The sequence below is a fragment of the Giraffa tippelskirchi genome, chromosome 6, assembly GCF_054371585.1.
Source record: "Giraffa tippelskirchi isolate mGirTip1 chromosome 6, T2T-mGirTip1v1.2.pri, whole genome shotgun sequence".
Classification (NCBI taxonomy): Eukaryota; Metazoa; Chordata; class Mammalia; order Artiodactyla; family Giraffidae; genus Giraffa; species Giraffa tippelskirchi.
In genome coordinates this window covers 132,009,326-132,028,309 of record NC_137280.1, presented here as the reverse complement: position 1 = coordinate 132,028,309, position 18,984 = coordinate 132,009,326, and the positions used below count along the sequence as shown (strand labels likewise).

At 38.2% G+C, this 18,984-nt stretch overlaps 2 protein-coding genes across 3 annotated transcripts in view; one reads left to right on the top strand and one right to left on the bottom strand.

The window, feature by feature from the left end:
* The window catches only part of LOC145508636 (uncharacterized), a 331,084-nt gene extending 323,831 nt beyond the window's left edge, over positions 1-7,253 (top strand). Inside the window, exon 9 of the transcript XR_014055488.1 lies at positions 6,853-7,253. The gene's annotated coding sequence lies outside the window, so the exon portion shown is untranslated. The remainder of the gene's footprint in view (positions 1-6,852) is intronic.
* Positions 1-18,984, bottom strand: part of SPINK5 (serine peptidase inhibitor Kazal type 5) — a 345,077-nt gene that overhangs the window by 120,478 nt on the left and 205,615 nt on the right. The window lies entirely within an intron of this gene.

Here is an 18,984-nt window from a genome sequence, read left to right as displayed (position 1 = left end):
CCGACTCTTTGAAACCCCATGGACTGTAGCCTACCAGGCTTCTCCATCCATGGGATTTTCCAGGCAAGTGTATTGCAGTGGGTTGTCATTTCCTTCTCCAGGGGATCTTCCCAACCCAGGAATCAAACCCAAGTCTCCTGCATTGCAGGAAGACACTTTACCCTCTGAGCCACCAGGGAAGTCATTAACAGCATATACATCACAAAATTGGGCCAACCAACATTCAGATTTAAAAAGAGCACTGGGAAGTCTCTGGTTAACAGCAATCTGGAGTCCCAAAAGGGTCCCGGGCAGTGTGTCCACTCCACAGGTGAGATTTTGAACTGCAGTTTCGGAGGTTCCCACTTACAATCCCAGAGAGCAAACAGATATCATCGTCAGTTTGCATGCAAAAATGCAGCTCTCCTTTTATTTAACCTTTTTACAATGCTGTTTGTTTTATCTTGTGAGTCATATGTTTTGTTAAACCCCAAGTGGTTGCCCAGACCTCACGAATTTCAAGACCCATTCTCTTTCTTATCTAAAGTGCCACCTGATGAGCTGTGCTTGTGGGCCAGCATGGGATCTGGGCAGTGTCCAGGCAGGTCAGAAGTAAGGTCAGAGCCCTGCCTCCCTGCCTCTGAAGCCTGAACAAGACTTCCTCCATTTCCCTAACACACAAGAATAAGTTAAAAATCTAAATCACCTGACACACATTAAGAAAATAAAAACTGTTAAAAGTTTCACAAAGAAAGAGGAAATAACCATTAATTCTGCTTATGAAGCCAACATAGCACTAATTCCAAAACTGACCGAGATAGTACAAGAAAGGAAAATTAGAAAACAGCTCTCACATGGACGTAGACACAAAAACCCTTAACATATTTAAATATGAGGATGAGGAGAGAGAAAGAGGACGATATATTAAAACTGCTGCTGCTGCTGCTAAGTCACTTCAGTCGTGTCCGACTCCGTGCGACCCCAGAGATGGCAGCCCACCAGGCTCCCCCGTCCCTGGGATTATCCAGGCAAGAATACTGGAGTGGGTTGCCATTTCCTTCTCCAATATTAAAACTGAGTTTTCCCCAAGTATGCAAGGATATATTAAAATATATATCAATGTTATTGTCATATTAGCAAAGAAAATAAATATGCCATATTACCATATAACCACAGAAAGAGCCTGAACAACTCAGTACATACTAAAAACACTTAGCAAACCAGAGTCTTGTAAGGAATCCATGGAGAAAATTAAAGCGATCATTTTTCTCAATGGTGAAATATTAAAAACTTTCATTTGGAATAGGGAACAAAGCAAAGATTTCTGCTAAAGCCATATGTATCCACCACTATACTGGTGGTGGTCCTAGTCAAGGTAAAAAAGTAGAAAAAGGAAATAAGAGGCACAAGAATTAGAAAGGAAGAAATAAAACTGCAGTTATTTATAGACAACTCAAATGTGGGCACCAAAAGAATCTACAAATAAATTAGAATAAATATGTGGATTTAGCAAGCTTGCTACACATGTCATTTAAAAAATCAATTACAGGGACTTCCCTGGTGGTCCAGTGGTTAAGACTTCACCTTCCAATGCAGGGGGTGTGGGTTTGATCCCTGGTTGGGGAGCTAAGATCACACATGATGTGGCCAAAAAACCAAAACATAAAAAGCAGTATTGTAACAAATTTAATAAAGGCTTTAAAAATGGTCCACATCAAAAAATCTTTTTTTTCCCAAAAAACGACTAACTCAAAAATCAATTCCAGCTATAAAAATCAGCAATAACAGTATGAAATTAAAAATGAAACATACAAATTTTAAGAATCAATATAATGAAAGATGTACAAAACCTCCACATCAAAAACTGTATTTCAGAGAAATGTTTCAGAGAAATTTTAAAGTACTGAAGTAAATGGAGAAGTACATATTCATGAATAAATAGACTCAATACTATAAAAATTTCAAATCTCCCCAAATTTAATATATGAAGTCAACTCAACAACCTTCAAAATTCTAGCAAGATACTTCATAGGAAATGAGTAGCTGCACTTGTATTATATATTGAAGATCTATTTTAATGATAAAATAACTTTAATTAACGAAATAATTTAAATGGTGTAAGAGTAAACGAAATGACCAATGAAACAAAATCAAATCCAGAAACAGATCCACACACAAACAATATCCTGATTTATGAAAAATGCAACATTGAAATGTATTCCTATATTAAGGAAGATCTGTTCTTATTTTTTTAAAGATCTTTTCAATAAAGGGTGCTCAACAATTAGGTATGCAGGGAAGAATGAATACTCACACATACATTTTATATATATATATATTTCATACCATGTAAAAACAACAATTCTATATTGAAGATCAAAACTTGAAAAATAAAATACTAAATCTTTTAAAGAAAACATAACAATTGCGATTTTCCTCTTGTCATTAAATTTTAAAAAATTGAAAATTCTGTAACTATAACTTTTTCAAAAGATAAGTGGAACAATATTAAAATTAAGGAATTCTGATCACTTAAACACCTTTGGGGGTTACAAAGGGTGGCAAGATATTTGCAGTGCATTTATCCAACACAGGATTCATATTTAAACTCTTACAAATCAGTAAGAAAACATATAGGCAACTCAGTAAAAATTATGAACACACCTGTCACAAAAGAAGATGTCAAAAAAAAAAAAGATGTCCAGATGATCAAAAAATGTAACAATGCTTTATTTTTTTTTTTCACTAGGCCTGTTTATTAGCATTCACCTGCTGTTATATCAAATCACGAAGTATTTAGCAGTTTAAACAATATATATATATGTTCTTACAGTTCTACAGGTCAGAAGACCTACATAGGTTTCACTGGACTAAAATCAGTGTCAGTAGGGCTGCATTTCTGTCTGGAGCCTCTCACAGATAATCTATTTTCTTGCTTTTTCCAAATTTGAGGTGAAATACATTGCTTGATTTACAGCCCTTGTCTCCTCTCTTCAAAACAAGTTGCAGTGGATTGAATCCTTTCCATATCGAACTTATGATTGCCAGGGGGCAAGGGATAGTTAAGGACTTTGGAAAAGCTCATTTACACAGTGCTATATTGAAAATGGATAACCAATAAAAACCTATGCATAGCACATGGAACTATCCTCAATGTTTTGTGCCAGCCTGGATGGGAAGAGGGTTTGGGGGAGAATGGATACATGTATATGTGGGGCTGAGTCCTTTAACTGTTCACCTGAAACTATCACAGCAATGTTAGTCAGCTATACCCAAATACAAAATGTTTTTGGTGTTAAAAAAAAAATAAATTTTTTAAAAGAATGCTTTAATCGTGGCTCAGAAGGTAAAGGATTTGCCTGCAATGAAGGGGACCCAGATTTGATCCCTGGATTGGGAAGATCCCCTGAAGAAAGGAATGGCTACCCACTCCAGTATTCTTGCCTGGAGAATCCCATGGACAGAGGAGCTTGATGGGCTGCAATCTATGGGATCTCAAATAGTTGGACATGACTAAGCAACTAATGATATAATTAATCACAAAGGAAATGCTAAGTGAAATCACAATGAGATAATTTCATACCTACCAGATTGTTTGAAATGAGTAAGACAGGAAATACAAAGTGTTGGTGAGCATATGGAATAACCAGAACTTTTAAACACTGAGAATATAAATTAGAATAAATATTTGGGAAAATTGTTTGGTAGTATGATAAGACTCCTACATTCTTGAAATCTGTAACTGCACATTGAACAAACTGCAGAACAAAATTATTTTTTAAGATACCAGAAAGTTCCAAAAAGCAAAACAAAGTTGTCACTAGCTAATAACTATTCTCATAGAACTTACATCGTATTAGGTATTGTGAGTAACCTAGAGATGATTTCAAGTATATAGGAGGATATGCATGGGTTTTAGGCAAATACTACACCACTTTATAAGGGACTTGAGGATTTTCAAATTTCAGTATCCACAGGAGAGTCTTAGAACCAATCATCCCAGATACTAACAGATGATTATTTCTGAATACATGCATACACTTTGATCCAACAACTCCACTCTTGATTATATTCCCAACAAGAATGCATACATAGAATGGCTAACCGTTGCTATAGAATGGATCTGGTATATATACACAATGGAATGTTACATGGCAATGGGATTGAACAATCCACAAATATAAGCACCAATTTGGATGTCATAAATATAACACTGAATAAAAGAAGCAAAACATAAAAGTTAAATACAGTATAACTCCATTTACATAAAATCCATTAAAACACAAGTGTTCTACAACAGTATAAATCAACGGATTGGTCATCATTGACAAACACAATGATCTGAAGAGAGTGTGAGGAAATGCTGGTTAAACAGGTATGTTCAGTTTTTGGAACCTACTTAATTGAAAATCTATTATATGTACATTTTATGTATATAATAAAACCATAACAACTTTTCAGTATCAACATTGTTGTTGTTCAGTGATAGCAAATAGATTCTAACTTTGGAGGGGGAAGTGATGTGATGTAAGAGAACTAGGATAGCTGTTATGATGGACGAGGGAATCAAAACTTTTTCTCTCAGGGCATAATAATTTTGCTTTTAATTTAAAATATAAATAAAAAGAATATTAAAAGTTAAGAAATATAAAAAGTTTACAGGTTGGACTTAGAATCAAATTACAATAAATCTGAATAGGTAATTATGGGTACCACTTACAATTACTGCAAATCATGTGAATGAGACATAATGTTTCAACTCTTAAACTTCAAAGAGCCTGTGTTACGCTTCTTAGTTCAGTAATTTCTATCACAAAGTCCTTGATGGGCTCTACCAGATCTATGCATTTAGAGGTACAATTACTACAAGACACACAAAAAACTCAGTAGCGTTATTATTGGAACATAGAAGGTGACAACTGCATTAATCTATTAAACGGAACACATTTAAAGTACCATGATTGGACTTTCCTGGTGGTGCAATGGATAAGAATTCACCTGCCAATGTAGGGGACATGGTTTCAACCTGTGGTATGGAAAGACTCCACCTGCTGTGGCGTAATTAAGCCTATGTACCACAACTACTGAGTCCAGACACCACAATCCCTGAGCTTGCACGATTCAACTACTGAAGCCCGTGTGCATAGAGTCATTGCTCCACAACAAGAGAAGCCACTACAATGAGAAGCCTGCACACTGCAATGAAGAGTAGCACCCACTCACTCCAAGTAGAGAAAGCCCATGCAAAGCAACGAAGACCTAGCACAGTCAAAAATAAATAAAGTATAAATTACCATGCTCAATTATAGATTCAGTTAACAAAATCAGGCATATCTAGAGGAGGGTTATTTTAAGAGAGTATGTAAAATATGTCTTATAAAATAATAGAAAAAAATAGGGACATTGCTCCCAGAGAAAAGTACCTGAAAATACCGAAAGGTTATCTAGGGAAAGTGGGTGCTGATTCCTTTAGTCTTTGTAGCTGCAGAATGTGAACTGGGACCCTTGGATAGAAATTATAAGAAGACCAATTTCAGTTTATTATAAGGAAAAACAAATAATCCAAGATGGACTTACTTGCCTCAAGAGGTATATACTGCTTATCTCTTCAAGAACATTGAAGACGGGATATTGGCAATTAATGGAAAGTGGCAATTGATCTCTTTCTTCCAACACTAATATTACAACTTTTTTTAAAAAAGGATGAAGATCTTGTGGGTGAGATTTGACTTCAAAAGACCTAGGTACTCACTCTGGTCTTCTTTACTTACTAGGATAAAGAACCTCGGACAAGTAATTTGACCTTTCTCATTGGTCAGTAAATTGCAGATATTTCAACTTCCTCACATTATTGAAATGGGGACAAAAATGTACAGACAGAAGCATTTTGAAAACTTCATATGTATATTTGCTATTGTTCTTGTTACTTGAGGAATCTTACTTGTATCAGGAAGAAAACAGAAAAACTAGATGACAGGAGATATTTTTAGGAGCTATCAGAAATACCTGAGTGGGAAGGAAGCAGCTGGGATGTGGGTGGGAATTTCCTGGGATGGGATCTGAAGCAGGGGAGAGCTTATCAAACATGATGGAAGGGAAGCTCAGTTGAGATACTCCCCATGAACAGAGAAGGCTCTTAGGTATCTGAGGACTCCTGTACCTACTGGAGCTATACCTAACTAACTCGGCCACATGGAAAAGAACAACTGGGGCCAGCACACTTAGTAAGCATAAAGGTAGTGAAAATGATTTTAAATAAAGTGATAATCAGTAAGCCAATATTGTAGAGAATGAGTTTTTGAATATGGTCAAGATTTCTGAAAAACTGACAACGTACCATTTATGTGCCATACGGCTTATCCACATCCAGGGGAGAAATATTCTAAATATCAGTGCATACACATTTTGCCTCCTTGAATAAAAAATAAAAAATAATCCACATAATTTAAACTACTCTTGACAACTATATAAAATGCAGTTATACCCTCTGGACTTCATTAAGGCTTGTGGTAGTTTGCCCTATACTGTTTTTATCCCCTAATTTATGTGTTCTCCTATAAGGTTTGTGTGTGGAATTTTCTGCCTTAGCAGTCTATACAACATAGCCTCACCCTTGGCCTCAACATGACATGGAAATCCTCCACCCCCAAGATGCAATACTGAAGTCCCCTTTCTGATCAGATCACTTTCTTTCTATTTTCCCCACTAACTCCCACTCAAACTGCTTCTTACATTAATCACAACCTTAACATTAATCAAGTCCTTCTCCCCTTTCTGTTATCTCTGGCTGACTATACATTTTTAGTTTTTTCTTTTTTTCTTATTTCAACCTAAATTCAAGGCTGACTGTATCAAGTCTTCTTTCATCTTCAGAATCACAGGATCTTGAACTTCCAAGTCTCCTCTTTGCAAAATTCCAGAACTAAACAACAAAGTCCAGGGCTTCCCTGGTGATCCAGTGGTTAAGAATCGGCCTTGAAATGCAGGGGACACCAGTTCAATCCCTGGTCCAGGAAGATCCCTAATGCTGCAGAGCAACTAAGCCTGTGCACCACAACTACTGAGCCCATGTGCCACAACTACTGAACCCTGCACACCTAGAGTCAGTGCTCCACAACAAGAAAGCCACCACAGTGAGAAGCCTGCACACCACAACTAGCGAATAGCCTCCATTTGCTACAATTGGAGAAAACCTGCACGCAGTAATCAAGACTGAATAGAGCCAAAATAAATACATAAATCTTAAAACAAAACAAACAACAACAAAAAAAAAGCCAGATATTTTCATGCGGGGGCATAGCATATATTTAAGAAACTAGGCTGTGTTTAGGCATTTTTTTCTAAATATTTTTCTAAATATTAGACAAATACAAATCAAAACTACAATGAGGTATCACTTCACACCAGTCACACTAGTAAGATAGCCATCATCAATAAATCTACAAACAATAAATGCTGGAGAGGGTGTGGAGAAAAGGGAATCCTCCTACACTGTGAGACTGTAAACTGGTGCAACTACTATGGAGAACAGTATGGAGGTTCCTTAAAAGTTTTAAAATAGAGCTACCATATGATCTGGCAACCCCACTCCTGGACATATGCCTGGAAAAACCATGATTTGAAAGGATCCATGCACCCCAATGTTCATTGCAGCACATTTTACAAAAGCTAGGACATGGAAGCACCCCAAATGTCTATTGACAGAGGAAGAAATAAAGATGTGGTACATATATACCATGGAAAATTATGCAACTATACAAAAAGAGTGAAATAATGTCATTTGCAGCAACATTGATGAACCTAGAGATTGTCATACTGAGTGAAGTATGTCAGACGCAAAGAAATAAATACCATATGATATTGCTTATATGTGGAATCTAAGAAAAAAAGCTAAAATTAACCTATTTACAAAACAAAAATTGAGTCACAGATATAGAAAACAAGTTTACTGTTATCAGGAGGAGAAAGAAGGGTATTAATTGGGAGACTGGGATTGAACATATATACACTACCCCATGGAAAAGAAATGCAAAAAAGCAAAATGGCTGTCTGAGGAGGCCTTACAAATAGCTGGGAAAAGAAGAGAAGCAAAAAGCAAAGGAGAAAAGGAAAGATATTCCCATTTGAATGCAGAGTTCCAAAGAATAGCAAGGAGAGATAAGAAAGCCTTCCTCAGCGATCAGTGCAAAGAAATAGAGGAAAACAACAGAATGGGAAAGACTAGAGATCTCTTCAAGAAAATTAGAGATACCAAGGGAACATTTCTTGCAAAGTGGCCTCAATAAAGGACAGAAATGATATGGACCTAACAGAAGCATAAGATATTAAGAAGAGGCGGCAAGAATACACAGAAGAACTGTACAAAAAAGATCTTCACGACGCAGACAACCACGATGGTGTGATCACTCACCTAGAGCCAGACATCCTGGAATGTGAAGTCAAGTGGGCCTTAGGAAGCATCACTGCGAACAAAGCTAGTGGAGGTGATGGAATTCCAGTTGAGCTATTTCAAATCCTGAAAGATGATCCTGTGAAAGTGCTGCACTCAATATGCCAGTAAATTTGGAAGACTCAGCAGTGGCCACAGGACCGGAAAAGGTCAGTTTTCATTCCAATCCCAAAGAAAGGCAATACCAAAGAATGCTCAAACTACCACACAATTGCACTCATCTCACACGCGAGTAAAGTAATGCTCAAAATTCTCCAAGCCAGGCTTCAGCAATACATGAGCTGTGAACTTCCAATGTTCAAGCTGGTTTTAGAAAAGGCAGAGGAACCACAGATCAAATTGCCAATATCCGTCGGATCATCGAAAAAGCAAGAGAGTTCCAAAAAAACATCTATTTCTGCTTTATTGACTATGCCAAAGCCTTTGACTGTGTGGATCACAATAAACTGCGGAACATTCTGACAGAGATGGGAACACCAGACCCCCTGACCTGCCTCTTGAGAAACCTGTATGCAGGTCAGGGACAACAGTTAGAACTGGACATGGAAGAACAGACTGGTTCCAAATAGGAAAAGGAATATGTCAAGGCTGTATATTGTCACCATGCTTACTTAACTTATATGCAGAGTACATCAGGAGAAATACTGGGCTCGAAGAAGCACAAGCTGGAATCAAGATGGCCAGGAGAAATGTCAATAACCTCAGATATGCAGATGACACAAACCTTATGGCAGAAAGTGAAGAGGAACTAAAAAGCCTCTTGATGAAAGTGAAAGAGGAGAGTGAAAAAGTTGGCTTAAAGCTCAACATTCAGAGAACTAAGATCATGGCATCCGATCCCATCACTTCATGGCAAATAGATGGGGAAAAAGTTGAAACAGTGGCTGACTTTATTTTTCTGGGCTCCAAAATCACTGCAGATGGTGACTGCAGCCATGAAATTAAAAGACACTTACTCCTTGGAAGAAAAGTTATGACCAACCTAGATGGCATATTAAAAAGCAGAGACATTACTTTGCCAACAAAGGTCCATCTAGTCAAGGCTATGGTTTTTCCAGTAGTCATGTATGGATGTGAGAGTTGGACTGTGAAGAAAGCTGAGCGCTGAAGAATTGATGCTTTTGAACTGTGGTATGGGAGAAGACTCTTGAGAGTTCCTTGGACTGCAAGGAGATCCAACCAGTCCATCCTAAAGGAGATCAGTCCTGGGTGTTCATTGGAAGGACGGATGTTGAAGCTGAAACTCCAATACTTTGGCCACCTCATGCGAAGAGTTGACTCATTGGTAAAGACCCTGATGCTGGGAAGGATTGGGGGCAGGAGGAGAAGGGGACGACAGAGGATGAGATGGCTAGATGGCATCACTGACTCGATGGACATGAGTTTGGGTAAACTCCAGGAGTTGGTGATGGACAGGGAGGCCTGGAGTGCTGCGATTCATGGGGTCGCAAAGAGTCGGAGACGACTGAGCAACTGAACTGAACTGAACTGAACTGATACATAAAAGGTGGGCTTCTTAGGTGGCTCTAGTGGTCAAGAACTTGCCTGCTGATACAAAAGACATAAGAGACAGGGGTTCAATCCCCGAGTTGGGTAGACCCCCTGGAGGAGGAAATGGCAACCCACTCCAGTATTCTTGCCTGGAGAATCACATGGACAAAGGAGCCTGGAGGGCTACAGTCCATGGGGTCTCAAAGAGTCAAACACAAAGGAAGCGACATAGCGTGCATGCACAGCATATATAAAAGATGAATAATAAACTGTATAACAGAGGAAACTCTATTCAGGTCTCTACAAAGATCTGTATGGCAATGAAGTCTAGAAAAGAGTGGATATATGTATATGTGTGACTGATTCACTTTACTGTACACCAGAAACTAACACAACATTGTAAATCAATTATATTCCAATAAAAAATAATTTAAAAAGTGAGATTGCCTTTTAAAATATATATTGTTATTGACAGATACATCTAATACATGATTTTTATGAATTCTTTCCTCCTACTAATTTTTGGGGGATTTTTGTTCTTCTTTTTCCAGTTGTTTTAGGTGTAGTGTTAGTTTGTCTATTCGATGTTTTTCTTGTTTCTTGAGGTAGGATTGCATTGCTATAAACTTCCCTCTAGGACTGCTTTTGCTGCATCCTATAGGTTTTGAGTTGTCGCATTTTCATTGTCATTTGTTTCTATAATTTTTTTATTTCCCTTTTGATTTCTTTGGTAACCTATCGGTTATTTAGAAACATATTGATTAATTTCCATGTGTTTGTGTTTTTTAGTTTTTTTTTTCTTGTAATTGATATCTAGGCTCATAGTGTTGTGGTTGGAGAAGATGCTTGATATGATTTCAATTTTCTTAAATTTACTGATGTTTGATTTGTGACACAAGATGTGGTCTATCCTGGAGAATGCTCCATGTGCACTTGAGAAGAAGATGTATTCTTTTGCACTTGCATGGAATATCCTGAAGATATCAATGAGATCCATCTCATCTAATGTATCATTTAAGACTTATGTTTCCTTGTTTATTTTCTGTTGTGATGACCTGTCCATAAGTCACTCACCTGTCCGGTGTGAGTGGGTTATTAAAGTCTCCTACTATTATTGTGTTACTGTCAATTTCTCCTTTTATGTCTGTTAGTGTTTGTTTTATGTATTGAGATGCTACTATGTTGGTTATATAGATATTTACAATTGTTATGTCTTTCTCTTGGATTGATCCCTTGATCATTATGTATTGTCCTTCCTAATCTCTTGTAATCTTCTTTAAGGTCTATTTTGTCTGATATGAGGATTGCTATTCCAGCTTTCTTTTGCTTCCCATTTGCATAGAATATATTTTTCCATCCTCTCACTTTCAGTCTATATGTGTCTTTAGGTCTGAAGTGGGTTTCTTGTAGACAGAATATATATGGGTCTTGTTTTTGTATCCATTCAGTCAGTCTGTGTTTTTTGATTGGAGCATTTAATCTGTTTACATTTAAAGTAATTACTGATATATATGTTCCTATTGCCATGTTCTTAAATATTTGGGGTTGATTTTGTAGATCTTTTTCTTCTCTTGTATTTCTTCACTATATAAGTCCCTTTAACATTTGTTGTAAAGCTGGTTTGGTGGTACTGAATTCTCTTAACTTTTGCTTGTCTGAAAAGCTTTTTATTTCTCCATCAATTTTGAATGAGATCCTTGTCAGGTACAGTGATCTTGGTTGTAGATTTTTCTCTTTCAGTACTTTAAATATATCCTGCCATTCCCTTCTGGCCTGCAGAGTTTCTGCTGAAAGATCAGCTGCTAATCATATGGGGTTTCCCTTGTATGTTATTTGTTGCTTTTTCCTTGCTGCTTTTAATATTCTTTCTTTGTGTTTAGTCTTTGTTAGTCTGATTATCATGTGTCTTGGTGTGTTTCTCCTTGTGTATATCCTGTATGGGACTCTGTGCCTCTTGAACTTGATTGACTATTTCTTTTTCCACGTTTGGGAAATTTTCAACCATAATCTCTTCAAAAATTTTCTCATACCCTTTCTTTTCCTCTTTTTCTTCTGGGACCCCTATAATTCGAGTGTTGGTGTGTTTCATATGGTCCCATATGGTCCTCAGTTCTTTTCATTCTTTGTAATTTTTTCCGCTCTTCAGAAGTTATTTCCACCATTTCATCTTCCAGCTCACTGGTTCGTTCTTCTGCTTCAGATATTCTGCTATTGATTACTTCTAGAGTATTTTTAATTTCAGTAATTGTGTTGTTTGTCTCTGTATGTTTATTCTTTAATTCTTCTAGGTCTTTATTAATTGATTCTTGCATTTTCTCCATTTTGTTTTCAAGGTTTTTGATCATCTTTACTATCATTATCCTGAATTCTTTTTCAGGTAGTTTGCCTATTTCCTCTTCATTTATTTGTACTTCTGTGTTTCTAGTTTGTTCCTTCATTTGTATAGCATTTCTTTGCCTTTTCGTTATTTATTTATTTATTTTTATTTAACTTATTGTGTTTGAGGTCTCCTTTTCCCAGGCTTCAAGGTTGAATTCTTTCTTCCTTTTGGTTTCTGCCCTCCTGTTTCATCCAGTTGTTTTTGTAAGCTTTATATAGGGTGAGATTTGTAGTGTGTTTTTTGTTTGTTTGTTTGTTTTTCCTCTGATGGGCAAGGCTGAGTGAGGTGGTAATCCTGTCTGCTGAGGATTGGATTTGCATTTTTGTTCTGTTTGCTGTTTAGATGAGGCATCCTGCACAGGGTGATGCTGGGTCTTGTATTCACGTGATTTCCTTTGTGTGAGTTCTCACTATTTGATACTTCCTAGGGTGAGTTCTCAGCTAGTCTAGGATCTTGGAGTTAGTGCTTCCACTCCAAAGACTCAGGGCTTGATCTCTGGTCACGTACAAAGATTCCACAGTGGTTTGTTGTGGCATTAAGTGAGAGCAAATACCGCATAACTAGAAACCAACGATGAACCCCAGACAAACGGCAGTTACAAAATCAGGCAAATAATAATTAAAATAATGGAATATACACATATACATATTCATCCATAAGCAAAATCAAAACGATCCAACAAAACTAAAGTACAGTAGATTGACCTGATGAACAATGGAAGTCAAAAATTATATCTATCAGTTAAGAACAAAACTAGCTAAAGCACAAACTGGAAAACAAAACTAAAGCAAGGTGCCAAGTGGGGAATAAAACAATGAAAATAAAACTAACAAATATATTGAGAGGAAAGGAAACAAAGAAAAGAAAGAAAGTTTTGCAAAGTTAAATAGAGGTAGATAAAGAAGATTTAAGTATACATTAAAGATTAACGGCAAGGGGAAAAGAAAAGTAGAAAAGCAAAGTCATAAATGTAGAAAAAATAATAATAGGTTTAAAAAGTTAAAGATTTTTTAAAAGAGAGAAAATAAAAACAGGAGGAAGAAAAGAAAAAGAAAGGTAAACTCAACAGAATTGCAAAAGCCCAACACAGAGGCAAAGGTTTGTAACAATACAAAATGTGACTGAGGAAAAAAAAAGCTCAGAAGCTTAGATTTCTTAGTGCCAATAAAACTGACAACTACAACGCGAGGCGGCGGGGAGGTGTGGAGGAAAAGAAAAAAATTCAAAAGAATCTACAAAACAAGTCAAAACATAAGAATGATAAATGTTTTTCTTGAGTCACTGCTGTCAGAGTCCTTTTCCTCTCTGGGAGTCACAGTCCACCTCAACCTCCCTAGGATGGCCTCCAACACTGTGCTGGTTTCTGGACCTGCTGTGGGGACAGCTCAGATTCTAATCTGATCCTACTCCTGTGTGTTCTTGCTTCCAATGTCCACAGCTATCAGAGCTAGTGTGTTTTCTTTTGTGGGAGCTCTCAGTTCCTTTTATATATTCCATAGACACAGAGTCTGCCTCATGTGGATTTAATCTGCAGCTTGTACAGCTGGTGGGAAGGTTTTGGGTCTTCTTCCTTAGCCACACTACCCCTGGGTTTCAATTGTGGTTTTATTTCCACCTCTGCATGTGGGTCCTCCACTGGAGTTTGCTCCTGAGGCTACCCTGGAGGACTTGGATCTGCCCTTGTGAGGGCCAGGTGTGGAGGTGGTGCTGCTGCTGGGGTTGCAGAGGTTCTGGCAGCACCATGTACTCAGGGAAGTCGGCGGCTAGGGCAGCAGAAAATACAGTGCTCTAGAAGGGAATGGCAACCAGTATTGGCCAATATGCTCCAGTATTCTTGCCTGGAGAATACCCCTGACAGAAAAGTCTGGCAGGCCACAGTCCACAGGATAGCAAAGAGTTGGACACGACTGAAGCAACCCTGCATGCGTAGACACAAGATATTTTTTGTCTATGGCAGCTCTGCCCCACTGAGAGTTGAGCGTGAAGGTGGCACAGCTGCTTGGTTTGTGGGGACCCTAGCAGCGCCAAGTGTGCAGGGACACAGACTGCCTCCACCGCAGGAGTTATGGCCCTATCCAAGTCTTTTTTTGAGCCTCCTGTAGCTAGCGATCAGGCCTCTTTGGCCAGTCTTTCTCCATAGCTCTGCCTGTTCAGGCACTTGGAGGGCTCCCTTGCCTGCGGTCCTTCTCTGTTATTCAGCATGTCAGGCACACAGAAGGGCTCCCCTGACTGGGGTCCTACTCTGTGGATCGGCACGTCAGGCACTTAAAGGGGCACCCTGGGTGGGGTCCTACTCTGTAGTTCACTGCGACGGGCATTTGATGGGCCAGCCTCTCTCTTGTTGAACTGTCCATACTGGCCTGTGGGGAGAGGCTATGGTGATGGCTCCACCCCCTACGCATGACTCAGTAGTAATGTCTTGCTTCCATGGCTGCCTGGCTTTCCTCCACAGGCATTTCCCACCACAATCTCCTCCCTCACATCCCTTCAATCTGTCTCGCTGCAGTCAACAGCAGCCCTCACCCTGAGATTGCTCCACAATCCCTAACACCCGCTCCTAGCCACTGCGCCTTCTCAGGGACCTGCATCCCTGTCTGGGGCATGTATGGCTGCAGCAAGGAATGTATGATTCTCATTCCATTTCGGCTGCCACAGATCAGCTGTTTCACTCTCAGCTTCAAATGTTTCTCCTCTGACTCAGACAATTGCCCCGATGTGGGGACCAGACCCCTGTTTCAGTTCCCCCACCCACCCAGGGCAAGTCCAGTCCTACTAACACCCCTGTTTTTCCCCCTAGTTCTTTGGTCCTACCGAGTTTTACGTGGTTCTATATATTCTTTTCTGCTGGTCAGATACTCCTGTTTGCTCTCAGCTGGTGTTCTGCATGCATTTCCGTGTCTGAAGGTGTATTCTTGATGTGTCCATGGAGAGAGATGTACTACACACTCACCTACTCCTCTGCCATCTTTAGGCCTTCTACATATATAGAAAGAAAAGTGAAGTCGCTCAGTCGTGTCTGACTCTTTGTGACCCCATGGACTGTAGCCTACCAGGCTCCTCCATCCATGGGATTTTCCAGGCAAGAATACTGGAGTGGGTTGCCATTTCCTTCTCCAGGAGATCTTTCCAACTCAGGGATTGAACTCGGGTCTCCCGCATTATAGGCAGATGCTTTACAGTCTGAGCCACCATTTATAGTTAAGTACTAACTGTTTAGTGTAGCCAACAATGCCCTGAATAATCTCCTTTTTACCTGTCTCTTCACTGTCATCGTGCTATTCTTACCTGGGTTCACCTGGCTTTGACTGCACTACCTTTCTCAGTGTTTATAAGATATCACGAACTCTCTCCTAACTCAGGGATGTTGCTCATGTTAGTTCCTTCATCTCGAAAACTGTTCTGCCAAAGTCATCCCTGACTGACTTCTTATCTCAGCCTTCATGTCTTAAACTAATTGTGACTGTTTTCCCTGAAAAACATATCTAAAGGTAAGGCCCTCATTATTTTCTGTCAAAGCACCATTTTAATTTCCTTCATGGCATTTATCATATCTATAACCATTTAGTTAATTTATTATTTGTCCATTGCTTCTCTTGCAATACATTATATATTATAAAGTCAAAGACCATGGTTTTCTTTTCAACATTATGGCTTCAGCACTTGATACTGTCCCCAGATCATGGGATATGCTCAATAATAACTGCTTAATCATTTACCTGAGAATTCACATTTGAAAAATCTACACTAGTTTCTACTATGTTGTAAGTGTTTGAAATACAGAAAAGGATCAATGTAGTTTTTAAGAACAGGCATTCTTATACAGAAGTAGATAAAGGATTACAAAATTATGTGGGAAATGCCATAAAGAGGCATTGGTAGGAAAAGGACAATTTGGTCTTCCTAAAGGAGGCAAGGAAGTCTTCATGGAGAAGCTGACATTGGAACTAAATCAGAGGTTCTCAAAAGGTTTCAATTTTGCTCCCAAGGGCATCTGGCAATGTCTAGAAACACTTCAATCATCACAACTGGGGAAGAAGGAGATTGTTGTTGATACCAGGTGGGTAAAGACCAGGAATCATCCTGCAATGTACATTACAGCAACCCCCAAAGAATGGGTTATCCAGCTCAAAGTTTCAAATGGGCCAAGTTTGAGAAACTCTGACTTAGATCTTCAAAAATTAATGAGGATTTCCTACTAGCTAGATGGCAACGACTTTCTGTCTTCCTGAAAATATCTATTCTATACCAGTTGCTATTTATACCCAATTCTAAAATATATGTCTATTTATATCACACCCAGTTCATAATTTTTCTGATATTATTACAATATCTACAAATGTATTGAGTAATTATTCCACATCAGGGTTTTCATGACAATCTTGTGAGAAAGGTGTTATTGTCCCCATTTTACTGAAAAGGAAACTAAGATTCAAAGAAGATAAATAACCAACAGGGTCTTTATTCTCCTTTTGCCTGGAGAATAAAATCCAAACACCTTGGCACGTCAACTTACTGCCCAATCTGATTCCACCCTTTCTTTCCAGCTTTATTTCCCAATAGTCTTCCGAAACACAAAAGTTTAATTATAACTAGCAATTACAAATGACAAAATGTTAATTCCTAAAAATACTTTGGAAAATAACTGGATACTATCCAGCAAAATAGAGAAGACATATACCTTGTGTACAAGCAATGCAAATCCTAGATGTACATCTCAGAGATACTCTTGCACCTCTTCAATAGGAGATGTGTACAAGAATACTCAAATACCATTTCTGTGCAACAGGAGAAAAGAATAGAGGGAAAGAGATAAATCAATACAAAAATCTATCAGTAAGAGATTTAGAGAAATGAGTTGTGGCTTATTTATACAATGGGATAATACAGAGCAATTAAATGTGATGTGCACAGAAATATACATATCAACATGGACAAAATCTCACAAATATGATATTAAGAAAAATGCAAGTAGTGTGAATATAAATAGCATATAATAACATTGGTATGCAGTTCAAAACATATAAATACCTAAACAAATTATTTAGATGCCCATATTTAAGAAACAAACCTGTATGTAAAGGAAAGCAAAACAATCACAAACACCACATTCAGAATAGTGGTTATCTTTAAAGGGAAAAGAAGGCCATGAGAGCTAGAATCTTCAGTATATTTGGTAATATGCTACTTCTTAAGATGAAACGTGGGTACACAAGTATTCATTATAGTATTCTTTTTATTGTATATAAGCTTGGTCTATGTATACATTATTAGTATATATTTATTGTATATAAGCTTGGTCTATGAACACATTATTTATATGTAGGGACTTCCCTGGTGGTCCAGTGGTTAAGACTCTGCACTTTGACTGCAGGAATCATGGGTTCCATCCCTGATTAGGGAACTAAGATGTCACATGCAAAGTGGCACATTCAAACAAATAAATAAATAAACTATTATTCATATGTAGTAAATGTTTTAAACTGATAACCATATTTTTTTTAATTTTTAAAAATCTATTTATTTTTAATTGAAGGATAATTGGTTTACAATATTGTGCTGGTTTCTACCATACATCAACATGAACCAGCCGTAGGTATACATATGTCCCCTCCCTCTTGAACCTCTCCCTCCTTCCACACCATCCCACCCCCTAGGGTATCACACGGCCCCAGTTTGAGTTCCCTGAGTCATACAGCAAATTCCCATTGGCTATTTATTTTACATATGTAAACTTATACCATTTTTTAAAATTTACTTTAGTTCTTGCTGTTCCTTTTGCCTAAAATGACCTCCTTTCTTTTCCACTTAGTGTAAACTTTTTAAAAAGAACTATTGAAGTTCAGTGGAGAAGGCAATGACACCCCACTCCAGTACTCGTGCCTGGAAAATCCCATGGATGGAGGAGCCTGGTGGGCTACAGTCCTTGGGGTCGTGAAGAGTTGGACACGACTGAGTGACTTCACTTTCACTTTTCCCTTTCATGCACTGGAGAAGGAAATGGCAACCCACTCCAGTGTTCTTGCCTGGAGAATCCCGGGGATGGCAGAGCCTGGTGGGCTGCCAACTATGGTGTCACACAGAGTCGGACACGACTGAAGTGACTTAGCAGCAGCAGCAGCATTGAAGTTCAGAGGGGGAAGTTTAATTCAGGACAGGTAACAAAGAAAGGTCACAAAGTGGAAGTGATATTTGGACTACCCTTTAAGGTTTGAGAAGTGTAAACAGAGTCAAAAAAGATTAGTCAGGGCAGAGGAATCAGCTTGAGCTAAAACATAGTGAATAATAAAAAGCTCAAACAATCTAGTATGGCTGAAGAGGAGAGTAAGAACAGAAGAGAATGAGTTAGAATTTAGAGAGAGAGAGACATTTCAAAAGTCATCCCAATATCCTAATATAAGACTTTTATCCTAGTAAGAGAGTCACTAAGATTTGTACTGTTAAAAAAAGAAAAAAAAGATGTTTTGAGAAAAGAACAAAGGAAAGATTGGAATGGAGAGGAGGAAAAACAATTGAGAGGCTATGGGAAGAGACAGAAGGATCAGGACTAAGAAAGTAGCTTGATCAGACTAATTAGGCATCTGTTTCTCTCTCCTATCTTTGGCATTATTAAATTATTAAGTATGGGTTAGTTACCAAATCCCAGAGCTGCAGATTAAGTTGAGATAGAACATGCTTATTTACCAGT